The sequence below is a fragment of the Podarcis liolepis genome (genome assembly GCF_965112155.1).
Source record: "Podarcis liolepis genome assembly, chromosome: 9".
Classification (NCBI taxonomy): Eukaryota; Metazoa; Chordata; class Lepidosauria; order Squamata; family Lacertidae; genus Podarcis; species Podarcis liolepis.
The window spans coordinates 4,842,921-4,856,617 of record NC_139564.1 but is presented as its reverse complement, the minus strand read 5'-3'; positions in this window follow the sequence as shown (position 1 = coordinate 4,856,617).

Below are 13,697 nucleotides of genomic sequence, written 5' to 3'. Positions count from 1 at the left end.
ACTTCTGCGTCAGAGGCTTTGCTGACTTCTGAAGGTTGTAAGCAAAGCCCGAAGCACTTGCAATTGAAGCTGCAACATGCTAGAGAATGTGTTCAGAAAGGACTCGTAACGGTGTCCTACATGCCAGGTAATGAATTCCTGCTGATTTATTGTCCAAGGTTGTTCCAAGGGATCAACACTGTACCCATGTACAGAAACTGGGTTTGTACTGAGATTGTACATGACACACTGCCCAGTGGTGTTCACAGAAAGGGGGAGGATGTTGGTTTCTGTGTGTTGCCACTGTGCAGTGCTTTGGAGTCACAAGACTCTGTTTACATTCCAGAGATTCCATACTGTTGGAAGTCTCACGGAAGACAGGAGATGGATGTGATGTTACTGGTTTCCTGTTCCTTTGTTGTTCAGTTGCTCTCTGCTTTCACAGAGAGAGGATGTATTTTCTTTTCTGTTTGGGTAGTTAGGAGTAAAACACTCTTTAGCCATGTAGCTCATATTTCTCATCCTTCCCTGTGCTGGGTATTCTGCGTAATGGGGGAACGTTCTTGGAGCCTTAGCAGAGGCTCAGGTCATTAATCATCGTTGGAGGATCTCGATCGAACGCAAGTCCAACACACCGAAAATAGCTTGTGCGCATGCGCACGGGCCTCCTCCGACCCGGATGTGCACTGGAAATAATGCTTGCGTATGTGCACAATGCTTGTGCATGCGCACAAGCTATTTCAGGTGCTCCTCTGACCCGGAAGTGGGCAGCCGCACAGCACAGCACTGGTAAGACTGGGCAGCGGCAGCGGGCAGTGGGGGCCGCTGGATAAACAAGCCCCTCTGGCCTTATCCGGCCCGCGGGCCTTAGCTTGGGGACCCCTGGTCTACTCTCTACACTGACTGGAAGTAGCTCTCCAAGGTTTCAGGCAGGAGTCCTTCCCTTCTCTACCTGGAGGTGCCAGGTAAAGCCCAGACAGGTTATAAGTCCTGATACATCGGGGAGCTGTCCAGCACTTTCAGCAATGTTAGCATAAAACCAGAGGGGCCAGTGCTTAAGCAGCAGAGGAGGCATTCTGGAGGCTGTTAGAGTAAGGGACAGGCCCACGGAGCTGTTGCACCAGCAGCTTCTGCAGATCTGGGCTTGAATGTGCCCTGATAAGTAAGTAAAACTGAACCAAGAACCACAGACTCAGGAATGAATGAAACAGTTTATTGACACACAATGTTCAACTCAAGAACAGACGAGGATTAATATTGTTGGTCTACAATACAGGGACAGTAAAAACATCCACTCAAACAGTCCAGGAGGGAATAGTAGAGAGATGAGGAAATAATAGCTAAAGAATGCTATAATAAGGGCATTGACGGAGCAATTATGACAAGCAATTTGAATATGAATCCTAAGCCTTCATCTCCCTGGGAAAGAAAGAAAAAACCCCTCTCCTTTAAAGCATCACATAGCATCCTAAAATCCTTGTAAAATAGTCTAGCATTCTCAAATAAAGAGCGTGGCTAGCCAGCCAGTTGCATCTGGCTGAAAGATCCTTTCGTCTTTAGGACAGAAAGGGAGGTGGAAAGTGCAAGAGGAGAAAGGAAAATCAAAAAAGGAAGGAGAGCAGAGAAAAGTGAAAGTGTCAGAGAGGAAGGGACTTTGAACATCTGGACATCTCCTTCCAAATTGCTCAGTCCTAGGAACAGATCTTTGCCTCCTTTGCATCGAGATGGCCATTGAGGACAATTCCACCTTTCCTATGTGCAGAGAATCTTTCCAGGGGAAAGTGCCACTGACACCCACGCTATCTGCCGTCACCCTCCACACACCGTTACTTTGACACATTTCATATCAGCATCTTCTTCGAAATGTTATGATTCCACCATCTGTTCTGACACCTGCTGACGATCCCTTCGGCCTCTTATCAGGTATGCCGTTTCCCCCCTTATCACCAACGCGGGTGCCAAGGCCTTGTGCCGGCTGACGCTTTGCTCCGGCAAAAGGTCCAAGCGGCCTGCGCAGAGCGGGTCACATCCACTGCTGTCATCCATTTAAGCCTGTCATGTGGACACCAGGAAGCAGGGAGGACATAGAGCTCTCTCCTCTAGGCAGAGTATTCCTCGCATTTTAACCCCAAACTAAACAGGGTTGGCTGGTGGAAATAAGAGGATGGGGTGGGTGAATCTGTCCTTTTTGGTTTCTCTCCTTTACTCATTATTCCAGTCTTAAGTTCAGTTCCACACATTTCCACATCAATTTCCATTTCTTTTTTTAAAAAAGAAAGTCCTCATGAAAATTCATTGGCATTTTAGTGCAAATTTCTCCCAATATACAAAATTTTGCATGCAGTTTTGTGTAACGTACAATGCCCCTTTTTGAAAAGCAAATCCCTTCAGTTACCATGCATTTTTATATGTCATTTTTATGAATATATGCACACTTTACCCCAGTACAATCGTACCTTGGTTCTCGAACGGAATCAGTCACAAAAGTCTGTTCGACTTCTGAAAACATTCAGAAACCAAGGCGCGGCTTCCGATTGGCTGTGGGAGCTTGTTAAGGGCACTAGGAATTGTAGCTCTGTGAGGGGTAAACCATAATTCCAAGGATTCTTTGAGTGAAATGATGTGCATTAAGAGCATGGCTGATTGACATTGGCTGATTGACACCTGATGCCTGTACATTGTTCAGCCTGGACACTGAGGTCCAGCTCCAAGGGCCTTCTGGCGGTTCCCTCATTGCGAGAAGCAAGGTTACAGGGAACCAGGCAGAGGCCTTCTCGGTAGTGGTGTTTGCCCTGTGGAACGCCCTCCCATCAGATGTCAAAGAAATAAACAACTATCTGACTTCTAGATGACATCTGAAGGCAGCACTGTTTAGGGAAGCTTTTAATTTTTGATGTTTTCTCATGTTTTTAATATTCTGTTGGGAGCCGCGCAGAGTGACTGGGGAAACTCAGCCAGATGGGTGGGGTATAAATCATAAATTGTTGTTGTTGTTGTTAAGGGAGGGGGGATTATTGGTTTGTTACTCCTTTTATATTAACTATGAATCTTGTGGTTTGTATATTGTAGTTTTGTGTGGTGAACTACCCTGAGATTCGTGGATGAAGAGCGATAGACAAATTTAGTAAATAATAATAATAATAATAATAATAATAATAATAATAATAATAATAATAATGCTGTGCATGTGCCCTTAATCCAGCCATGCACATTTCACAAGTGATCTGGCAAATGTTCCATTTTGCCCTCAGGTAGTTGTATCCATGTTCCAGAACACTGATGCGAGAAACTGATCCAAGAACTGGGACCACATAAGCAGATGTAACATCGGCAGCAGACGGGAGCTGGTAAATATCTTCCCGGAGCAGAGATTTGCTCGACGAGCAGAGATATGCCGGCAAGTGAGCGGGCAAAATCCCTGGCGAGTCTTGTGCTGTCTGCCAAGGCAGCTGAAGGAAGCCTTGAGTGACTCAGAGCAGGATCGCAGCACAAACAAAGTCTATCTTGGGGCTCTCGCAATCGTATTTGTTTGCAAAATGTCACAGCCAAGGTTGCCATGCGGCCGGACCCCTTTCAGCCCATCAACATGCAGCAGCGGCTCTTTGACAGAAGGCTGGTAGGAGGTTTCCGTCTGGCTGGAAGTGGGGATGGAGGAGGAGGAGCGATACAGCGCTTTGGACACGTTTTCCTCAATTGGAAAGGCGGGGAAAGAGCTCTCAGGGAACGCAGCAAGGAGATGTTGCAGGCTGCACCAGCATGGTTCAAGGAGATGAATGCACAATGCCGGATATTCTGGGAATCCTACGAAGATGGAGAAAACATTTCTGGGTCTCTGGCTACTCCTTTGTGAACACGGAGGAGCTGTGATGCTTAGAACTGCGTTGCTTCCGGGAAAAGTTCCCTGCGTGTGTGCAATCACACACATGCTGAAAGATGGTGAATCATTCGCAGATTTGTTTGCAGTTCTTAGGGCTTCAGCAAGGATTATTGGCAGTTCTCACACCCAACATTAAAAATATCTATTTGTGCTTCTTCTCTCAGTGTTTGCTCCTGTGAAGCCAGCCTAGCTGTCCACATGCATCCTGATACTCACTCAACAAAGGGCTGAGCTTCTGAAAGGGGTCAGATAGACGCCTTGCAAAAAGCACAAATTGATTTGTTTTGTTTTACATTCACTGTGAACACACACACACACACACACACACACACACACGAGTGGTGCCTCGCAAGACGAAAAGAATCCGTTCTGTGATTCTCTTCGTCTAGTGGTTTTTTCATCTTGCGAAGCAACCCTATTAGCGGCTTAGCGGATTAGCGCTATTAGCGGCTTTTAGCGGCTTATCTGCTGATTGGATCAGCTGATAAGCGGCTTAGCGGCTTAGAAAAGGGGGGGGGGGAAACCAGCAGGAACTCGCAAGACATTTTCGTCTTGCGAAGCAAGCCCATAGGAGATTCGTTTTGCGAAGCACCTCCAAAACGGAAAACTCTTTCGTCTAGCGAGTTTTCCGTCTTGCCAGGCATTCGTCTTGCAGGGCACCACTATATATATATATATATATATATATATATATATATATATATATATGCAGGTTTTGGTGTCTTCGGGTGTCTTCCCGTGTAAGAGTTGGGGTGTCTAGGCGACGTTTCGACGAGGTCTCACTCGTCATCTTCAGGCTGGTGCTTTCGGCTTCTTGTTACTGGAACAGAGCAGGATCTCAGTGTTTGAGTTCCTATAAATACTGTTGAGGGGGTGTGGTATATTGGACAAACAAACAGACGAATAAATGCACGTATCGCAGAACACAAGAATGCCGTCAAAAAAGAAGAAAAAACCTCCTCTCTTTTCCAACACATGAAAGAAACAGGACACGAAATTAATTTTGCAGATTCCAAATTGCTCTTTAACATGGAACATCACCACAAGAGAATAATCATGGAAGCCATCGAGATAGAGAAACACCCCCACAACATGAACAAGCGTGACGACACGTCCCGCCTGCCAGACATCTGGAAATTAGCCCTCCCCACAAAAACCGACACCAGAACCAGAGGCACACAGAACGCCATCACCAATCAACCACACCAGACCCAAACCCAGACCCTCTCCACAGATAAATTACAGACTCCATCCAGTAGCCAAACCATAGTGGCACCTCCGGATGCTGCACCCCTCTGCAATCCCTACACAGATCTGGCTGGCACAGGGCACAAAACCACAGCTCGCCCCTATACACGAAGCCAAGCCAGAGCACAACTAAGTGCAGTACAGCCATCTTCTCAGAAAAACTCTTCACAAGCTCAAGAGGTCAAGACACGAAAGCTTTAGCAACTAATCCACACTTAATGACCCACCTAAGTGGTACTCAGAATATCACTCAAGAAATCACTCAAGATATCCCTCAAGTAATTAAGGAACAAAAGAAGAAAAGACACACTAACCTGGGAACTTCCCCTCTGCCCAGAACGTTGGAGGCTATATACCACACCCCCTCAACAGTATTTATAGGAACTCAAACACTGAGATCCTGCTCTGTTCCAGTAACAAGAAGCCGAAAGCACCAGCCTGAAGATGACGAGTGAGACCTCGTCGAAACGTCGCCTAGACACCCCAACTCTTACACGGGAAGACACCCGAAGACACCAAAACCTGCATTCCTGTACCCGTGAAAATCTACGAAAGCAAATATATATATATATATATATTGGTGCCACGGTGGGGGAGCTTGATGATGGTTGGGAAGTAAAAGCTGCCACCTTGTCCTTCACCTGCTCTCACCCAAGAGCCCCAAGAGCCCAGATGTTTACCTCTGGCAAGGCAGGGCGGGAAAACGGTTTCATATTTTTCCAGGCAGTTATGCTACACATGTGCAGGTCAGCGTAAGCAGCGCTACACACTGTGCTGAAGCAAAAATTGAAATTCTGCTCCCAGGCAGGGTTCCAGAAGCACCTCTGGAGGGAATTCCAAAACCGAGGCGCTGCCACAGCAAATGCCCTGTTATGTACTGAGCTGAATCCTAGAACAATAGGATCCAGAAAGCAGCAGTCTGATTGGTCCGCAGGAGCCACCCAATCCAGCTCCAGGTGGAAGTGAATCAGTGACCTGATTGGCCTGCAGGAGCAGCCCGGAATTAGCCAATCACGCAGGGCCCATTGTGTAAATAATGTATATATGGCTAGATGTTTTGGGGAAAGTTTCATTCATTGTTACTAAGAGCTGAATAAAGAGCATGAAATTCACACTCGACTCTGAGTATATTTCATGCCCTCTCCGGGGTTGCCACCATTCTGAATTTCTGAGGGCAAGGGGGAAGAAGGAGACTCTTGGTCTCCCAGACATTTGGGGACTAAGCCATTTAAAAGCTGCTGACAGTCTGTGTAGACAATACTGAGCTGTGAGTTCTGCCATTTCTGAGTGCTCCCATAGCTTGAGTACCCATTCCACCTTTATTGGGATTTCTGGTGTTTTTCATTTTTGTCCTAAAACAAGGAACCAGAAAGCTGAAATATATGTGGCAGAATGGAGACCCTTTTCGGTATATATGAGAACACAACACAGTCAAATAAAATTTCAAACAGGTTTTGACTTATGAGCAATGGGAAGAAAATAGGAAAGATTGTAATGTAGGATTTAGGAAAATAGATAAGGTTAAAATATTGGACGGGCAGCAGGGAAGAGAATGAGACCAGCATGGGCAGCTGTCTACCAGCTCCATCTGGTACGCAGGCTGAGACCCTCCCTGCCCACAGACTGTCTCACCAGAGTAGTGCATGCTCTGGTTATCTCCTGCTTGGACTACTGTAATGTGCTGTACGTGGGTCTACCTTTGAAGGTGACTTGGAAACTGCAACTAATCCAGAATGCGGCAGCTAGACTGGTGACTGGGCACAGCCTCCGAGACCACATAACATCGGTCTTGAAAGACCTACATTGGCTCCCAGTATGTTTCCGAGCACAATTCAAAGTGTTGGTGCTGACCTTGAAAGCCCTAAACGGCCTTGGCCCAGTATACCAGTCTTCAAACAAAAACATCTTGGAGGTCCCAGGCCACAGAGAGGTTAGGCTGGCCACAACTAAAACCAGGGCTTTTTCGGCTGTGGCTCCAATCTGGTGGAATGCTCTGTCCCAAGAGACTAGGGCCCTGCGGGACTTGACATCTTTCCGCAGGGGCTGCAAGACAGAGCTGTTCCACCAGGCCTTTGGTCAGGGCACAGCCTGACTCCCTCCTTTGGCAATCTTCACAGAACTTTAGCCTAATGGTTGCCATCAATTTGAGTTGAATTAATTTTATAATGAAATGATTTTAGAATGTTGTACGATTTTATTGTTGTTAGCTGCCCTGAGCCCGGCTTCAGCTGGGGAGGGCGGGATATAAATAAAATTTATTATTATTATTATTATTATTATTATTATTATTATTATTATTATTACCTGAAGGAGCAGCTCCACCCCCAACCTTTAGCCTGGACACTGAGGTCCAGTGCCGAGGGCCTTCTGGCAGTTCTCTCACTGCAAGAAGTGAGGTTACAGGGAACCAGGCAGAGGGCCATCTGGGTGGTGGTGTCTGCCCTGTAGAATGCCCTCCCATCAGATGTCAAGGAAATAAATAACTATCTAACTTTTAGAAGACATCTGAAGGCAGCCCTGTTTAGGGAAGTTTTTAATGTCCGATGTTTTATTGTATTTTAAATATTTTGTTGGGAGCTGCCCAGAGCGGCTGGGGAAACCCAGCCAGATGGGCGGGGTATAAATAATAAATTCTTATTCTTATTCTTATTCTTATTCTTATTCTTATTCTTATTCTTATTCTTATTCTTATTCTTGTTCTTGTTCTTGTTCTTGTTCTTATTCTTATTCTTATTCTTATTCTTATTCTTATTCTTATTCTTATTTTTATTCTTATTCTTGATGTGAGGATGAGAAGTCGCCAAGATAAATAGATTTTGATGTAAATTGTATGTTGTGTGATCTGAATGTAAATCAATGTAAAACAATAAACATGCTTAAAAAAAACCCCTGAGTTAGATGGACCAAGGCTTTAACTCAGTAGAAGGCATCTTTCTATGTTCGTTTGTGGAGCTTAACCCAGGATATCTCCCTCCCCCTTTGGTGAGTTCAGTCCTTTCTGTCCGACTGTGAGAAGGCAGAATTGCCCAGTGCTTGTCTCTTTAAGAGCCCGGAGCTACAATTTTATCCTGAAAGTATTCAGCCCAGGTACATTTGCAGGGATACCTGGGCCTTTGGTGTGTGAGAGTTAAATTGAGACACACACAGAGAGAAGGAGATCTCCACGTGAGGTGCATTTCAGGCAAATATTTGGCAGATCATCTCGTTTCCCTAAACGTACAGTGCAGTCTAATCACAAGCAAAATTGCTATGAATTAACATTTAAATGTCAAAAGGCAGCATACCAAAGGCGTTCTCTCCAGAACAGGGTGCCTTGCTAAGCTGGTTTCTGTTATTCTCATCTTGTTTTGTTAAATGCTTTCCGCGGAAGGGTAATGGAGATTCTTCCCCCCCCCCACCTCCCTCTCCTGTCGCTACATGAGCCAGGCATCATCCTGCAAACAGAGACAGGCCCCCTGAGGGTCTGCTTTTGCCCATCTGGGCAGCAGAGCGCAAGGGTGTGCCTCACCCTCATTTGATTTATAGACTCATCACATTTAATTAAACCACTTACAGACTGCTCCCCCCAAGTAGTGTATCATGGGGGGGCACAGGAGGAGTTGTTCCGGGTTCAAAATTGTTAGGAGTGCAAAATTTCAACACTCGGTGCTGCCTCAATACAGCTGTGCACTTCCGTTGTTGTGGTCCGTTGAAAAGGTCTTCTCCATGCGAACCAGGAAGTGACCTCTCCGGACAATGGAATGACTCTTCTTTTCTTATCTCTGTGGCTGCAATCTCCTAGGTGACATGTATCCTGATAGGCAGTTGAATGCGCATGCATACTCTGTCCATTTCCCTCCCATCCCCAATCTGCGTGGCCCCGGGCACTGGCAACCCATGCTATACCACTGCACCCCCCTATAAATCTCAAAAAATAAACTACTTGTTTTAGAGTCGGAAGGGATCTTCCAGGCCACCTAGCTTGACCCCCCCCCCACTCAGTGCAGAAATCTTTCCACTATAGTAGCCTTGACTGGTAGCCTCCTAGCAGCCTCTGCAGATATTGTTGTTTAGTCATGTCTGACTCTTTGTGACCCCATGGACCAGAGCATGCCAGGCACTCCTGTCTTCCACTGCCTCCCACAGTTTGGTCAAACTCATGCTGGTAGCTTCGAGAACACTCTCCAACCATCTCATCCTCTGTCGTCCCCTTCTCCTTGTGCCCTCCGTCTTTCCCAACATCAGGGTCTTTTCCAGGGAGTCTTCTCTTCTCCTGAGGTGGCCAAAGTCTTGGAGCCTCAGCTTCAGGATCTGTCCTTCCAGTGAGCACTCAGGCTTATTTCCTTCAGAATGGATCAGTTTGATCTTCTTGCAGTCCATGGGACTCTCAAGATTCTCCTCCAGCACCAGAATTCAAAAGCCTCAATTCTTCGGCGATCAGCCTTCTTTATAGCCATCAAGACTAGTAGTCATTGATAGCCTACATAAACAACAACAACAACAACAACAACAATTTATTTATACCCTGTCCATCTGGCTGGGTTTCCCCAGCCACTCTGGGCAGCTCCCAACAGAATTAAAAACATGATAACACATCAACCATTTAAAACCTTCCTAAACAGGGCTGCCTTTAGGTGACTTCTAAAAGACACCCTGCGGGACGCGGGTGGCGCTGTGGGTTAAACCACAGAGCCTAGGGCTCGCCGATCAGTAGTTCGGCAGTTCGAATCCCCACAACAGGGTGAGCTCCTGTTGTTCGGTCCCTGCTCCTGCCAACCTAGCAATTTGAAAGCACGTCAAAGTGCTAGTAGATAAATAGGTACCGCTCCGGTGGGAAGGTAAACAATGTTTACATGTGCTGCTCTGGTTCGCCAGAAGTGGCTTAGTCATGCTGGCCACATGACCCGGAAGCTGTACGCCGGCTTCCTCGGCCAATAAAGCAAGATGTGCACCGCAACACCAGAGTCGGCCATGACTGAACCTAATGGTCAGGGGTCCCCTTTACCCCTTTACCTTAAAAGTCAGATAGGTGTTTACTTCCTTGACATCTGATGGGAGGGCATTCCACAGGGCAGGAGCCACCCACCACCAAGAAGGCCCTCTGCCTGGTTCCCTGCAATCTCGCTTCTCACAGTGAGGGAGCCGCCAGAAGGCCCTCAGCGCTGGACCTCAGTGTCCGGGCTGAACGATGGGTATGGAGACGCTCCTTCAGGTCTACTCCATGAATTTGTCTGCTCCTCTTCTAAAGCCATCTAGGTTGTTGGGTATCACTGGCCACTGTGGGAGGGAGTTCCATAGTTTAACTATGTGCTGTGTTAAGAAGTTCCTTCTTTTATCTGTCCTGAATCTTCCAATATTCAGCTTCATTGGAGGTCCATGAATTATCATGTGTTTCTCAAACAGTCAGACTTTATTCAGTAATACATTACAGGACAGAGTCTAGAGAGTCTGCAAGAGCTTTGCATTAGGACATACACTATATAGACAAAATACATGCCATCTTGGCTCTTCCATCCTCTCAACCATCTTCTCTCATCCCATTGCCCCACCATCTCTCATTCAACCAAAGTCCTTGGAAACACTCAACCTAATTTTCCATCTCTGTGCGCAGAGCCCTCCTTATTGATTTCCACTTTAACATTCAGCTGTGAGGCTCCTCCTTAACTGGTTCCTACCACCTTTGTGGTCAGGCTGTATTCTTGCATACATGACGCTGGCCTCACTGAAAATGCCTAACATTATCAGCTCCAAAGTTAAATTTCAAGTGCTTTCACCATGCTGAAATATCATGATTGGCTGGGCAGGCAGAGATACCACTATTGTCTAAATTCCACAGATCGCCATTCATCTAATATGGAAATCAAAAACTGAACTTAGATCTCTTGGGAGCAAATTTGCTTCAGCTCTCGCCCCTGCCCATTGTCAGGGAAAGGGAGGTGGAGAACATAGTCAAAGAGACAATGTTGAGGACTAGAAACTTAAAAAGGCTGTAGAGGACGACTGAGGAAAGCGAACCTTCCATATTTTCATTTGGAAACCTTTCCTTCGACTAATGCCCTTTTCCTTTGATAGACGGCATAGGTAACGAGGGTCCCCCTTTCTCTGTTACAGGACGTAAAATTCCTCTACAGAGTCCACCTGGCTTGCTTCATCGAAAGAGGCAATTCAGCTGGAGCTGAAAGCTCTTTCCTGAATCAGTGACTCACGATGTCCTATAAAACACACACTAAAATGTCATAATGACCTATTGCTATTATTCCTTCCCTAAATTTTACTGGTGGGGGGGGAGTGGGGGGTCTGGAGAAGCTGCTTTGAAGGACTTGTCCTGCAGATCTTTGTTTACTCTCATACATTATGGGAAGCGGCGTGGGAGCTGTTTGACCGTGGCTTCACCCTGTGGCACTGCCACATCATTTGAAAGACCCAGCATTAAGTGGCCAAGACAGGGAGACAAGGGAGGTTCTGATTTTGCAGAGTCTTTCCATCCCATCATTTGTCATGGGCTCAGAGCGAGGATGGACAGGAGCCTCAGAGGCACAGAAGTCGAAGCTGACAGGCTACAGACAGTTGTCAATCATCTCATTTCTACATGTCTCCTTTTTAGTTGCCTTCAGTTTGTCATATTTGATCTACTGAGGTTAAGAGGATATTTTGCTCAGCTGCTGCCTGTGTTTTACATCGTGGGATCCCCTTTGTATTTCTGCAGCCGATTTTTGCATGCAGCATTTATTATGATGCTAAAGAGGATGATCTGTTGAACTGTTATTTGCATTTTTACAAAATGTGGAATTTTAATTTTTTTATTTGGCATATGTCTTATATTTAGGATCCTTAAACCGCTTAGAGATTTGCTAAAACAGAAGGCGTATATTAATTTCCCAAATACTAATACTAGTGCTGCTAATGACAACAATATAAGCAGACTGGAGTCAGGGTTATGTGAATCTTTGTATATTTCTGTAACAGGCCCACGGGTATAATTAAACACACACATGCCGTACTTCCAAATGGACTGCAAGCTATTTATATCTAACCACGCTAGGCTGTTATGCAGTGATATCATCTGTCACTCAAGCAGCATCTTTCTGAGAACACCTGCAAAAGAAGCTACCTGTCTGGAGAAGCCCCCGGTACTCGAGAGCATATGAATCTCCACTTTCCTAAGTGCCTCTGGCCCTGGTTCAAAAAGCTGGTTGGCTGGCTATTATTTCCTGCTTATCCCTTTAGGGTGCAAAAATGTAGGGTCGTGGTCCTTTCCCAGAAACTACTCCCATTTATTATAAAGAGGCAGAGATAACACAGAGAGTTTTAGATACATCCTCCATTCACAATATTGTTTGTTTGTTTAGTCGTTTAGTCGTGTCCGACTCTTCGTGACCCCATGGACCAGAGCACGCCAGGCACTCCTGTCTTCCACTGCCTCCCACAGTTTGGTCAAACTCATGCTGGTAGCTTCGAGAACATTGTCCCACCATCTCGTCCTCTGTCGTCCCCTTCTCCTTGTGCCCTCCATCTTTCCCAGCATCAGGATCTTTTCCAGGGAGTCTTCTCTTCTCATGAGGTGGCCAAAGTCTTGGAGCCTCAGCTTCAGGATCTGTCCTTCCAGTGAGCACTCAGGGCTGATTTCCTGAAGAATGGAGTGGTTTGATCTTCTTGCAGTCCATGGGACTCTCAAGAGCCTCCTCCAGCACCAGAATTCAAAAGCATCCATTCTTTGGCGATCAGCCTTCTTGATGGTCCAGCTCTCACTTCCATACATCACTACTGGGAAAACCATAGCTTTAACTATACGGACCTTTGTTGGCAAGGTGATTCACAATTTATGTGGAGTCAATATAACTGGGACTTGCCTTTCTCTGTCATCACATGAGATGCCATCCTCAGTTTCTGTAGACTGGTAAATTGGGGGGGGGGGGCAGAGGAAGCTGCACTCTTGACAGCCAAGGAATTGAGAGCAAATTCAATTGGTCCGTAATGCAAGATCATCTTGGCAGCTGGAGAATGTCTAAGAGGTGGCTGAAAGCAGACTCAGGGCAGGTGGCGGCTGAGTGTGTGTTTGTGTCGGCCTTTGGGAAATGTGGGATGTGAAACACAAGAGCAGTCAAGTACAACATTCCTAGAGTGAACATGTTTACACATGGGGAGGAATGTTTGTCCAGCCAACAGGTCAACTTCCTGTTTCCTTCTGGGCTGGGACAGACTTCCTCTGCGTGTGACTAGAGGTGGGCGTGGCCTCACCTGTGCAGGTAACGACAAAAACACAGGGCAGGGCAGCCATCTCTCTCTCTGTGACTACATGCATCGAAGAAGCAACATCTGCTTAGCCAAGAGAGGACAAAGGGACTGTCTTCTTATGAGATAGTTTCTAGGTATATGTTACTTTTCTAAGCTAAGTCTGTCTTCTGGGATCCTATTGTGAACCGAATGATGTGTGAGTAAACCTTTTTATACATGCACGGTGGAATTGAGAAGTCTCTCTTGCTAGGGTTGATTTTCTTGGATACTTTATGCCAGTGGTTCCCAAACTGGGTGGTAATGCCATTGACAGAGGGGGTTATTTAGGGGGTTGTGTGTGCCAGAAGTGTAAATGACCATCAGACTTTGAAAAGCTGGT